Below are 14,810 nucleotides of genomic sequence, written 5' to 3'. Positions count from 1 at the left end.
CAAGGCTGAATAATAGTGCAATATTTTTTGAAAACATAAAATGTCAAGCTCGACACATGTGGTCCCAACAATGCTCATCACTAAGTTGAAATGATAATATTAACAGTAATGACCAAATTTGTGCACGCACAGGCAAAAATGACCACTTACTGCCTGGCCAACACCAATTGTAAAATGCCAAAAATAGTAAGAAGCACCAGGATTCTGAGATGTTAGTGAAAAAAGATGTCTATTTTTGGTTAGGCATGGTAGCTTACACCCGTAGTCCAGCTACGCAGGAGGCTGAGGCAGGAGGATCCCACTGAGCCTAGGCATTCAAGGTTGCAGTGAGCTATGACTGGGTCACTGTACTCCAGCCTGGGAGACAGAGTAGAACTCTGTCTCCAAGAAAAAAAAAAAGTGTATTTTCCACTAGAGTTACTGAAATCAGTACTGTGCTGTAGCACCTCCATTTTGGAATTGTCATGATGACTGAATTACAAATGACATATATATGTATAAATTTTATTTGTATATGTATAAATTTTTATATATATAAATTTTATTTATATATACATTGTATTTATATATAAATATGTCAATAATAAAATTTATATATAAATAAAATGTATATATAAATTATTTTTGAGACAGAGTCTTGCTTTGTTGCCCAGGCTGTAATGCATTGGCACGATCTCAGCTCATTGTAACCTCTGCCTCCTGGGTTCAAGTGATTCTCCTGCCTCAGCCATGCAAGTAGCTGGGATTACAGGCACACCAGCATGCCTGGCTAATTTAAATATATATATATTTAGTAGAGATGGTTTCGCCATGTTGGCCAGGTTGGTCTCGAACTCCTGACCTCAAGTGATCCATCTGCCTTGGCCTCCCAAAGTGCTGGGATTGCAGGCATGAGCCATCGCACCCGGTCAACTTCTGTATATTTTCTCTGCTTTTGATTATCCAGCCACTTAGCAAGCATGTACTGATACCTTATTACATGCAGGTGCTATGCAAAGGGCCCTCTGGACTTGTGGTCAGCATGTGACAAAATAAAGTCCAGTGATCTGGGAGTGCTGGATGAACATGTTTGGAACCCCTAAGCATTGTGTCAATATGTGCTGAAAGTTAACATGTGTTTAAGGTAAAAGATGATCAGGGAATCAAAATAACAGCTGGAGGCTGGGTGTGGTAGCTCACACCTGTAATCCCAGCACTTTGGCAGGCTGAGACGGAGGGATCACTTGAGGTCAGGAGTTCGAGAAAAGCCTGGCCAACATGGTGAAACCCTGTTTCTACTAAACATACAAAAACTAGCTGGGTGTGGTGGCAGGCACCTGTAATCCCAGCTACTCAGAAAGCTGAGGCAGGAGAACTGCTTGAACCTAGGAGGCAGAGGTTGCAGTGAGCCGAGATCATGCCATTGTACTCCAGCCTGGGTGACAGAATGAAACTGTTTCAAAGAAAAAAACAAAAACAAAAAAACAGGAACAGCTGGAAACAAAAGAGACAGTTGGGGAGAACGTGGAAAAGAAGAAAGCCCTACAGAAAAAGGAAAAGGACTGGATGAGGAATGAGAACTGGTTTCTAGTCCTGTGCTTCTCCAAGTCAACACGTGGCCAATGTTTCCTTCCAGGATCTTTTTTTTTTTTTTTTTTTTTTTTTTTTTTTTTTTTTGAGACAGAATCTCGCTCTGTCACCAGGCTGGAGTGCAGTGGCGTGTAATCTCGGCTCACTGCAACCTCTGCCTCCCAGGTTCAAGCAACTCTGCTGCCTCAGCCTCCTGAGTAGCTGGGACTACAGGCATGTACCACCATACCCAGGTAATTTTTTTTTTTTTTTTTTGTATTTTTAGTAGAGAGGGGGTTTCACCATGTTGGCCCAGATGGTCTCGATCTCTTGACTTTGTGATCCGCCCACCTCGGCCTCCCAAAGTGCTGGGATTACAGGCGTGAGCCACCGCACCCAGCCCCAGTATGTTCTTTTTGAGTATTTTGAAGAATCATTGGGGTCTTTTGGGTCAACTCCCTTATTTCATTCAGAAGGATGCTGAAGCCTGGGAAGTGAGGTACTTATTTGGAAATATGGCTTCTGGCAGGTCTAAGGGTGATTTCCCTCATTTCTTTCTGATTTTCTATATTGATAATTGTTGTATGATGTGTTCTCTTTATAATGGAAACAGCTAATCTATAGACAGAAAAGTCTATTAAGCAATATTACTTTTCATCACAGCCAGGGAGGAACCTGATAATTAATATCTAATGAAGTCCATGGCTTTTAGGAAAGAACAACAACAAAAAAAACCCCTTCATATCAGCAACAAAAATATCTTTCAGGCAGGCTAGAGTAGAAGAAGGAAGAAGCACAGATACCAAATAAGGAACATGGGCTTGTTTTTTTTCTATAAATAGACTTTTGGATAAGTGGGCAAAAGACATGAACTTTCCGTTAAAAGAATATTTTTAAAGCCATTAATTATAGTAAAAATTTTGTTCTAGGACAAGAATAATACACACATATGTAATACAGATTTACTTATAAAATATTTATATTAAATTTCTATTTATTTTATGTGAATAAATGTATATTTCATCTTTAAATGTCTAGAAATAAATGCAAAAGCATACACAGGGCCAAAAATAGCCGTGATGAGTGATTTAAAGGTCTAGAAATCCTACTGGAAACCACCTTCCAGGAAAAGCATCTGATAAATTCTAAACGTGCCTTGCTGATAATTTCATCTCCCAGATGCTGGGCAATTGGAAACCAGTGGTTGCGGTGAAAGACCGAGACCTTTGGGAGATGAGATGATGCTGGCCCTGGGGGAATGCTGGGTGCCTGCAGCAAGGTTTTTAGAAATGGGCTGGTTGAAATTTAACCCACATAGGAAGCTGGTTGAAGATTGAGGAGTATGTCATAGAAGCCACAAACTGGAAGAGCTTTGGGTCTCCCAAGGGACCTGGACGAGAACTAGCAATCTTCAGGCCCAGGGCACTGCCTCCATTCCTCTGGGCCGCCTGGTTTCACATCTGTTCTCCTAAATGCCAGGGATTCGGGTGGAAGTGAGATGCTCCAAGGAGGTGCTCCCAGGGGAAACTGGTGAAGGAGTGTGGGAATGGGGAGCTCAGGAGTGTCAATGAGACCTCAGGGTATGTGCTGCCTCAAGCAATGGAGCTGGACCTTTTCACTTGCACACCAGCCAGCTGAGGGTCACAGCCATGGGTAGGGGTGGGGCTGGAGGTAATGGGGAGAAGAGAAAACTACTGGGGGAATCTAGCTCTCCATATGGGTGGGATGCCTGCAACACCCAAAGGCAATCCTCAGAAAGTCGCTGGCGAGGGCCATGAATGACAGAGTTTGCAGGAACTGGGCTGTGAGCATGCACAAAGCTGGTGAATGAGAGCCGAGGGGATCTGGGCAAGGCGGCAGCTCTCTCTGCTAGGGCAACCCTGCCTCCTTCTCTGCATCTGCTTTGTTCTCCTCTGTCTCTGAAAAGCAGCTTCCTCTGCTACCTGCATGCATCTGGGCTCGCTTGCCTTTTTTTTTTTTTTTTTTTTTTTTGAGACAGAGTCTCGCTCTGTCACCCAGGCTGGAGTGCACTGGTGCAATCTTGGCTCATTGCAAACTTCACCACCATGCCCAGCTACTTTTTGTATTTTTAGTAGAGGTGAGGTTTCTCATGTAAATTCCTTGAAGAGATAGACTGATAGACTCTGAGTCAAGGTACCATATTCCCAGGAGAGAAAATCTATTGGCTTGATTTGAACCAGATATCTTTGCCCCAGTTCAACTGCCTGCTGTGACCAAGAAGCCAACGATAGTCCCTAGGGCAACCATTGAGCCATTGACTGTAGGGTCTCAGTGTGTGCGTGTGTGTGTGTGTGTGTGTGTGTGTGTTGGTATATCTGGGCAGAGGAATGGGCAAAACAACAGATTATCAGAAAGCGCCAGGATAGGCCTGGCCTGGCCCACTTGGAGTTGGATCCCCTGCTCTGGGTTTAGCCAAGCAGATGTCAAAAATGTCCAGGGGAGGCTGGGCACGGTGGCTCATGCCTGTAATCCCAGCACTTTGAGAGGCTGAGGCGGGCGGATCACCTGAGGTCGAGAGGTCAAGATCAGCCTGACCAACATGGAGAAACCCCGTCTCTATTAAAAACCAAAAAAATTAGCCCATCTTGGTGGCGCATGCCTGTAATCCCAGCTACTCGGGAGGCTGAGGTAGGAGAATCACTTGAACCCAGGAGGTGGAGGTTGCGGTGAGCCAAGATCGCACCATTGCACTCCAGGCTGGGCAACAAAGTCAAATTCTGTCTCAAAAAAAAAAAAAATGTCCAGGGGAAAGAAATAGATCTCACTCCAAAGATTAGTTGGCTCAAGAGGAACGAAGGCTTCACAAAAGCAAAATTCTGGAGAAGCAATGACAAGCGATGCTCTTTTTTGAGAAAGAAATGGGAAAATATCTAAAGACAGCAGGATCATGCGTGGGTGACACCACCAAGGACAGATGATAAAGAATGTGTACACAGACAGAAGGAGGCACACAGAATCAAATAAACGATGGTTATGGGACAGAACAAATAGTCCCAAAAACCCAAAGAACAAAATATTCAAGAGCTTATAAAAATAGATGTATTTGAATAGGAAGAATAATGAAGAGGTTACTTGCTGCTTATGCCTGGGGATCATGTTCAGTGGTGAGCGTGGGAAAGCTGGCCTTACCAGGCATATTGTTAAGAGGAAAAGGCAGGTTCTTTTTTTTTTTTTTTTTTTTTTTTTTGAGATGGAGTTTCACTCTTTGTTGCCCAGGCTGGAGTGCAGTGGTGCAATCTCAGCTTACTGCAACCTCCACCTCCCTGATTCAAGTGATCCTCCTGCCTCAGCCCCCTGAGTACCTGGGATTACAGGCGCTCAACACCATGCCCAGCTAATTTTTGTATTTTTAGTGGAGACAGGGTTTCGCCACATTGGCCAGGCTAGTCTCGAACTCCTGACTTCAGGTGATCTGCCCACCGTGGCCTCCCAAAGTGTTGGGATTACAGGTATGAGCCGCCACGCCCAGCCCGCCAGTGGAATGTTTGGTATACATGATTATACTTCCGTTTATCCATTATAAATGAAGGGGTCTGGGTGCTAGGTTTATTGGCTTTTTCTTCTCTTGGCCATCTTTTCTCTATTTTTGTAAAAGACGTCCAAGCTTTAAAGCAAGCCAATAGATTCTCCCTCTTGGGAATATGGAACTGGTACCCAGAGTCTAACAATCTATCTCGTCCAGGAATTTATGTGAGTAGAAACTTCCACTGTTTGTATAAGGCAAGGAAAGAAAAAAGTAGAACTATTTCATTTCCATTTAGCATTTTTTTTTTTTTTAGACGGAGTCTCTCTCCGTCGCCTAGGCTGGAGTGCAGTGGCATGATCTCAGCTCACTGCAACCTCTGCCTCCCGGGTTCATGCCATTCTCCTGCCTCAGCCTCCCGAGTAGCTGAGACTACAGGTGCCCGCCACCACGCCCGGCTAATTTTTTTGTATTTTTAGTAGAGATGGGGTTTCACCATGTTAGCTAGGATGGTCTCGATCTCCTGACCTCGTGATCTACCCATCTCGGCCTCCCAAAGTGCTGGGATTACAGGCGTGAGCCACCACACCCAACCCCATTTAGTTTTTTTAAATAAAAATTTTCCAGCTAGAATGAAGAGAACACACATCCCTAAGAGGGCATAAAGTCCTAGATAGAGTTCACAAGAGATGATCTAGATGTTTTAAATGAGGCCAGTCACGGTGGCTCATGCCTGTAATCCCAACACTTTGGGAGGCTGAGGTGGACGGATCACTTGAGATCAAGACAAGCCTGGCCAACATGGTGAAACCCTGTCTCTACAGAAAATACAAAAATAAGCTGGGCGTGGTGGCACACATCTATAATCCCAGCTACTTGGGAGGCTGAGACACGAGAATCACTTGAACCTGGGAGGCGGAGGTTTCGGTGAACCGAGATCATGCCACTGCACTCCAGCCTGAGAAAGACCTTGTCTCAAAATAAATAAATAAATAAATAAATAAATAAATAAATAAATAAAAATAGATGTTTTAAATGAGTTTAAGACTCAAGCAGATTATACCCCAGAGTCCTGCAAAAACTTTAAAATCGTGTCTCTGGAACCACTGCTAGTAAACTAGACAAACTCAGGAACGCTCCAAAGGGTGAAAGCTGGATCAGTGAATAGACATTAAAGAGGCAGAAGCTGCCTTCAATGAGAGCTGTTTAGAAAGGCCTGGGAGGCAGCTGCTTCTGTGCCCAGACATGTTCAAGCAGGAGCTGGGTGACTGCCGTGTGAGGGATGTCATGATGCGTGTCTTCCATGAATAGAAGAAGCGACCAGATCAGGATTCTCAAAGAAAGATCGGGGCCTATCAGTGGACCACAAAGTTCCCCTAATGGACCTAAAACTGATTTAAAAACTCATACCCTCTCTTTTATTATTATTATTATTATTATTATTGTTATGAGAGACAGGGTCTCACTCTGTCACCCAGGCTGCAGTGCAGTGGCATGATCATAGTTCACAGAAATCTTGAACTGCTGAGCTCAAGCAATCCTCCCATCTCAGGCTCCTGAGTAGCTGAGACTACAGTTGTGAGCCACCATGCTAGGCCGGTTTTTATTTTATTTTTTGTGGAGGCAGGGACTCGCTATGTTGCCCAGGCTGGTCTTGAACTCTGGGCCTCAATCGATCCTCCCCCACCGCGGCCTTCCAAAGCACTGGGATTACAGGCATGACCCACTGCACCCAGCCCTCTCTCGATTCTTCTACGTGATTAATACACAAGCCATACGTTTTCACTTTACAAACAGCTATGATCACCTATGATCTATGTGACAGGGCTGTTTCTTGGAATATTTTTTCCAACACTTCTCCTCTCTATCCCAAAATAGGCAGGACCTGCGTGCTCCCCCATGTCCCCCACTAACCCTGTGCCTCAGAGGAAGTTGGGGGCTACTCTGATAAGGTGAAATTACTTTTAAAATGCTTTTTTCCTGGGCTTTATTTTTCTAAAATTGGAGTTTACGAAGGAGATAATGTGCTCCTCTTTTGAGGACACCAGTGAGAGAGAAGCATTTTGCCTTTAAGGCAAGAAAAGGCAGCAGGAGGGATTCCTTCCAGCCAGTGGGCTTTGCCCTCTGCTTCTCCCAGAGGGAGTGTGAAGATTTCAGAGGGGCTGACTTGGTGAGTGGAGCCCCAACCATAGGGCTCCCAGCCTCAAGGAAGCAGAGAACAGCCAGACTGAAAGAAACATTGGTGGGTATAAAAAATGAAGATAAGGCTGGGTATAATGGCTCACGCCTGTAATCCCAACACTTTGGGAGGCCGAAGCAGGAGGTCAGGAGTTCGAGACCAGCCTGGCCAACATGGTGAAACCCCATCTCTACTAAAAATACAAAAATTAGCCAAGCAGGGTGGTGCGTGCCTGTCATCCCAGCTCCTTGGGAGGCTGAGGTAAGAGAATCGCTTGAATCCGGGAGGGAGAAGTTGCAGTGAGCCGAGATTGTACCACTGCACTCCAGCCTGGGCAACAGACTGAGACTCCATGTCAAAATAAAAATAAAATAAAATTAGCCAGACATGGTGGCATGCACCTCTAGTCCCAGCTACTCAAGAGGCTGAGGTGGGAGGATTGCCTAAGCCCAGGAGGTCAAGGCTGCGGTGGGCCATGATTGTACCACTTTACTGCAGCCTGGGTGACAAAAAGGGACCCCATCTAAAAATAAAAAGAGAGAAAGAGTGAAGATAAAGAGAACACAAAACATAGGATGGTGTCTTGCCTGTTTTAGGCACCACAGAGCATGTCCAACTTCCATTGAGAGCCAGGAAGAGAAGAGACCTCAACGCCAATGACAATGTAATTTTCTCCCAGCCTAGGAGGCTGAGGAGTTGAAAGATTTAGTTTGATATAATGAAAACAAAGAAATTGATACTTTATGTACACTCTGAGTTTGTGAGTCAAGATTCATACCTCCTACAGCTACTAAGTATGCTGTAGTTACTGGTACTAGGGTTAGAAGTGACTAGAATTAACACGGAGGATTCTTTTTTTTTTTTTTTTTTTGAGATGAAATCTTGCACTGTTGCCCAGGCTGGAGTGCAATGGTGTGATCTTGGCTCACTGCAACCTCCGCCTCCCAGGTTCAAGCAATTCTCCTGCCTCAGCCTCTCGAGTAGCTGGGACTACAGGCGTGCGCCACCATGCCCAGCTGATTTTTTGTATTTTTAGTAAAGACGGGCTTTCACGGTGTTGGCCAGGCTGGTCTCAAACTCCCGTCCTCATGATCTGCCCGCTTCAGCCTCCCAAAGTGCTGGGATTACAGGCGTGAGCCACCACGCCCGGCGGATTCTAAGCCAGGGTACTTTGCAGAAGTCTAACTGGCGGCTTCAAGTTCTTGGTGACTTGGCTGCCCTTGTGCATACTTGGATTGTTGGGATTCTGCAGTTCAGGGAAAGGATGCTGTTTATCTGGATATTAACGATGCTGTCTCCAATTGCTGCTACTCCAGTCATGCTTCATTTTATTGATGAATGCTCTTAGTTTAGCATCATTTCAATTTAGTTCATCATGGGTTCCGTGACTACTAATTTCCATTACTATCACTGTTTATTTTTATGCTCAAGTTGCCCCAGCGTTTGACCACTGGGGACTCCTTCAAGGTGGTTCCACTGTCTTTTTGATACTCTCCATCAGCCTTGGAGCTACTGCCTTATCTAATATGTTTCAGGGTCATTTTGTACTTCCCCTGCCCCAGCCCTAGAGCCAGCCATTTCTAAAAAGAGCTCTGGTTTCTCTTAGTAGAGAATGGTATCTAGAAACCAAGATTCCAATTCTTAGCAAGCTCATTCTTCCTGGTGTGTCATTGCTTCTAGGCCCTTTCAGCAGATAGAGCTAGGAAATGGTGTGTGTGTGTGTGTGTGTGCATATGTGTGCATCACACATAAACATATATACATAGGTCTGTCTCTGTCTCTATTAATCCATAGAAAATCATGTGTTCATATGGATACACCCAACACCACAGGTACATTCTAGTCTTCACTCTGTCCATATTTATAATGCCCTTTTACAAGAGCAAGAAGCCTAGTTCTCATTATCCTAAATATACACTATTCATCTGCTAGAGACTTGAGGACACAGAAAATACTTTCAGAGTTAAGTTTTACCACTGCAAGAAGTGAGTCTACTACCTAGAGTTAACTATTTCTTTATAGCTCTTTTTCTAAGGTAAAATGTACATATATAGAGAGAGAGAGACAGAGAGCGCACATACAATTTTTTATATATATACTCTCTCTCTTTTTATATATATAAAGAAATAAAGAGAGCATACAATTCAATGAGTTTTGATGACTGCATAAACCATATAATCCACATACTTATTAAAATATGAACAATTTCTATCATCTCAGGAAGTTCTCTCACACTTCTTTGCAGTTAATCCCTATACTCTACCAGAGACAGCCACTGCTCTAATCACCTCCCCTTCGATGGATTAGTTTTGCCTGCTCTTTTTTTTTTTTTTTTTTTTTTTTTGTGATGGAGTCTTGCTCTATTGCCCAGGCTGGAATGCCTGCAGTGGTACAATCTCGTCTCACTGCAACCTCTGCCTCCTGGGTTCAAGCAATTCTCCTGCCTCGGTCTCCTGAGTAGCTGGGACTACAGGTGCACACCACCATGCCCAGATAATTTTTGTATTTTTAGTAGAGATGAGGTTTTGCCATGTTGGCCAGGCTGGTCTTGAACGCCTGACCTCAGGTGATTCACCCAACTTGGCATCCCAGAGTGCTGGGATTACAAGCATTAGCCGGGCGTGGTGGCTCATTCCTATAATCCCAACACTTTGGGAGGCCAAGGCAGGCAGATCACCTGTGGTTGGGAGTTTGAGACCAGCCTGACCAACATGGAGAAACCCCGTCTCTACTAAAAATACAAAATTAGCCGGGTGTGGTGGTGCATGCCTGTAATCCCAGCTACTCGGGAGGCTGAGGCAGGAGAATCGCTTGAACCTGGGAGGCGGAGGTTGCAGTGAGCCTGAGATGGCGCCATTGCACTCCAGCCTGGGCAACAAGAGCAAAACTCTGTCTCAAGAAAAAAAAAAAGAAAAGAAAAAGAAAACAAATACAAGCATACAAATACAAGCATTAGCTACCATGCCTGGCCTGCCTTTTTTTGTTTTTTGTTTTTGTTTTTTTTTTTGAAACAGTGTTTGCTCTGTTACCCAGGCTGGAGTGCAGTGATGCAATCTTGGCTCACTGCAGCCTCAACCTCCTGTACTTAAGCAATCCCCCAACCTCAGCCTCCCAAGTAGCTGGGACTACAGGTGCGTGCCACCATGCCCAGCTAATTTTCATACTAGAGATGGGGTTTTGCCATGTTGCCCAGGCTGGTCTTGAACTCCTGAGCTCAAGTGACCTGCCCACCTCAGCCTCCCAAAGTGCTGGGATTACAGGTATGAGCCACCATGGCCGGCCTGCCTGTTCTTTAACTTATGTAAGTGGAATCTTATAGTCCGGGTACAGTGGCTCATGCCTGTAATCTCAGCACTTTGGGAGGCTGAAGCTGGAGGATCACTTGAGGCCAGGACTTTGAGACCAGCTTGGGCAACATAGCAAGACCCTATCTCTATTTTTGTAAAAAAAATTATCCAGGTGAGGTGGTGTGTGGCTGTAGTCCCAGCTACTTATGAAGTTGAGGTGGGAGGATCACATGAGCCTAGGAGTTCAAGGCTGCAGTGAGCCATGATTGCACCACTGCACTCTAGTCTGGGTGACAGAGTGAGACCCTGTCTCTTGAAAAAAAAAAAAAAAGTAGAACCTTACAGTATGTACTCTTTTGTTTCCACCTTCTTTTGTTTAGCATAATGTCTGTAAGAGTCACTCATGTTGTTGCATGTATCAGTGGTCCATTCTCTTTGTGGCTCAGCAGGATTTCAATGGACAAATATACCACAATTTGTTTATGCATTCTCCTGTTGATGGACTTCAGGATTGTTTCCAGATTGGGGCTATTGTGAAGAAAGTTCCTATGAACATTCTTAGCAAATAGGAGAAAAAAATAGCGATTGTATTGAACTTTTTTTTTTTTTTTTTTGAGGCAGGGTCTCGCTCTGTCACACAGGCTGGAGTGCAGAGGTGTGGTCTCAGCTCACTACAACCTCTGCCTCCCAGGTTCTAGCAATTCTCCTGCCTCAGCCTCCCTAGTAGCTGGGACTACAGGCACATGCCACCATGCCCAGCTAATTTTTGTACTTTAGTAGAGATGGGGTTTTACCATGTTGGGCAGGCTGGTTTTGAACTCCTGACCTCAGATGATCTGCCCACCTTGGCTTTCCAAAGTGCTGGGATTACAGGTGTGAGCCACCACGCCCTGCCTGTATCAAATATTTGTTCTGCTGCATCTCCTCTTCTCAGCCCACCACTGTCTCCAAGCATTGCCCCAGCAGCAGGTGTAATCTGAACGCACCTCACCTCAGCTGCCTCGCATAGCTAGACTTCTCCAGCTCTGCAGTGTGGTACCCATGCATGTGGAAACGTAAAGCTGGTGGATAAATGCTTCCCCTTCTACCTCTAGGGTGGACAATTCTCGAGCCTGTTCTACATCGCCCATCAGAAGGCTCCAGAAGGATTGAACCCCACTTGCCCATGTGCCAACTGACTCATCAAGCACCTGACATTGGCTTTCCCTCCTCCACATTGCACTATCCCTTACTCCTGTTCTCTAGGATCACTAGTCCAAATAAACCACCCATATGCAAGCCCTTGTCCCAAGCTCTGCCTCTGGGAGGAAAGAAACATAAGACAGCAGCTTCAGCAAATTATTTAGACGCATTCAGTCAAATGGCAGAGGTAAAACCTAAAAGTGTTAAAGAATAACTATATTACACTGCTCTCCTCTAACTTGGAGGTTCTCCTCTCTCTGTCTCTGTCTCTCTCTCTCATTATCATCACCTATAAGATGCATTTCAATTTCAGAAATGTTAAAATGTAAAATACCGTTCAAGTACATATTGTTGTCTGCTCGTTTAATATCTGTCTGCCTCACTCTTGTCATTTTCACCAGGACAGAGATGGAGTCTGACTCAAACATTGAGAAACACATCATAGGTGTTCAGTAAATATTTGTGAATAAGAGAATGAAGGACAGCAAGGAGAAGAGAAACTGTCAAATTCTTTCCCACTTTGGAATTGGTTTTGGAAGAAGAACTTTAAGGGGTAATTAATAAAAGATGTGAAGGGGAAAGGAAATCAGATGGAATCCCCACGGAACTGAATGAATAAAGAGAAGATTCATGAAGAGTAAGGCTGGTACCAAGAAATAGCTAAACAGCAAGATACCCAGGGCAGAGGCTTCCCTTGGAGGCCCTCCTTCGCTGGCCAGTGAGGGAGGACAGCTAACAACTTCAGCAGAAGGCGATACTGGCCCCAATCCCCTTCCCAGTATTTAAGAGAAAAAATAGGCTCAAAATGATTATTCAAATAACCACATTTCCTAAACTGTAACCACAGCAGCTTACAGCAACTTTTCTATAAATCCTCTTCATGCTGCTTTTGTGATCCAAAAAAATCTATTTCTCAGTTCCCAGTGATACCACTTCCTACATAACAAGTTTGGATTTCACACATTAAGATGATTACTGTGGATTAATAGAACAATAGCAGGATCACGAATGCCATGATAGTTAGACACAGGGTCATTTGCAAACAGAAAGAAACAGATTTTGAAGCATCCGAAGAGTGGCCCCGACGATATGCCTCTGTCTCTTTCTGGAGCATCCTGTCAGCTCCCCAAGTCAGGACCTCAGATAGACTGTAAGTGCTTCGTGTGAGGGACCAAGGAGGGATTGTGTAGACAGAGTAGTTTAGGAAAATGGACAGGTTTTCCCCCTCTTGTCCTCCTTAAGAAATCATAGCCAGGCCATGCCCGGTGGCTCACACCTGTAATCCCAGCACTTTGGGAGGCCGAAGCAGGTGGATGACCAAAGGTCAGGAGTTCGAGACCAGCATGGCTAACATGGTGAAACTCCGTTTCTACTAAAAATACAAAAAAATTAGCCAGGCGTGGTGGTGGGTGCCTGTAATCCCAGCTACTTGGGTGGCTGAGGCAGCAGAATCACTTCAACCAGGGAGGTGGAGGTTGCAGTGAGCTGAGATTGCAACATTGCACTCCAGCTTGGACAAGAGCAGAAACTCTGGCAAGTGAAAGAAAGAAAGAAAGAGAGAGAGAGAAAGAAAGAAAGAGAAAGAAAGAAGGAAGGAAGGAATGAAAGAAAGGGAGGAAGGGAGGAAGGAAAAGGAAGGAAAAGGAAGGAAAGTGAAAGAAATCATAGCTGGATTTGCATTAGAGAGTTTAGACTGGATTTTAAAAAGTAGTCTGGTGTCCTTGTCCCATCTCAGAGCAATAGCAAGGACTTCTGTTTACCAGGATGAAAAAATGTGTTCTTTGGAAAATGCTGTAAGCTTAATAGATAAAGGCGGAGTTGTTTCATGCTTGATTTTTTTTTTTTTTTTTTCTGAGACAGAGTCTCACTCTGTCACCCAAGCTGGAGTATAGTGTCACAGTCTCAGCTCACTGCAACTTCTGTCTCCCAGGTTCAAGCGATTCTCCTGTCTCAGCCTCCCAAGTAGCTGGGACTATAGGCGTGCGCCACCATGCCCGGCTAATTTTTGTATTTTTAATAGAAATGGGGTTTCACTATGTGGGTCAGGCTGGTCTCAAACTCCTGACCTCAGGTGATCTGCCCGCGTCAGTCTCCCAAATTGCTGGGGTTACAGGTGTGAGCCACTGCACCCGGCCTATGCTTGATGTTTTAAGTAGAGTTTTAACCTTTCTATTCCATCCAGAAAACTACTAGGCATTAGGCTTGTATACCTCAGTAACAGACCAGCCAGGGGCCAGTTGGATTTACTGGTTCAGAAATCTCACCATCCCTGATGTCCGTGCTTTGTGGGGTGGTGACAGTGGGGCTCCCACTTAACCAGCAAATGAGCAGCTCGTGAGTTGCAGATGCCTCTCTTCTCCTGTGCAGAGATTCAGTGAAACAGAAATGTGAACCTGGCCAAAGAGCAGGGAGGGGAGGCTGGCTGTGTCCTGACTTGGGTGTGAGCTGGTTATACAAAAGATGGCCCCAAAATGCCAGTCAAGGGAGCACTGGATTAATTCCCCAGGATTGGCCAGTGTTAAATACTGGAGCTAGCCCCTGTCCTACCTTTGAAGATGCATCTCTCAGAAATGCTCACCTTTCTGTGCAATCCCAATCAAAATTCCAGCAGACTTTTTCACAGAACTTGACAAGCCACTTTTTTTTTTTTTGAGATGGAGTCTCAGTCACCCAATCTGGAGTGTGGTGGTGCGATCTCTGCCACTGCAAACTCCACCTCCCAGATTCCAGCGATTCTCCTGCCTCAGCCTCCTGAGTAGCTGGGATTACAGGCGTGCACCACCACACCAGGATAATTTTTGTATTTTTAGTAGAGATGGGGTTTCACCATGTTTCCCAGGCTGCTCTTGAACTCCTGGCCTCATGTGATCCTCCTGCCTTGGCAGTTTACAAAGTGATGTTTACGAAGCGCTGGAATTACCGGCATGAGCCACCACCCCCAGCCGACAAGCCACTTTTAAAATTCATATAGAAATGTAAAGGACCAGCCGGGCGCGGTGGCTCACGCCTGTAATCCTAGCACTTCGGGAGGCTGAGGTGGGTGGATCACGAGGTCAGGAGATGGAGATCATCCTGGCTAACATGGTGTAATCCCATCTCTACTAAAAATACAAAAAATTAGCCGGGCATG

This window comes from Pan paniscus, chromosome 14 (genome assembly GCF_029289425.2).
Source record: "Pan paniscus chromosome 14, NHGRI_mPanPan1-v2.0_pri, whole genome shotgun sequence".
Taxonomy (NCBI): domain Eukaryota; kingdom Metazoa; phylum Chordata; class Mammalia; order Primates; family Hominidae; genus Pan; species Pan paniscus.
The sequence above is the reverse complement of the archived record's forward strand: the minus strand, read 5'-3'. Positions refer to the sequence as shown.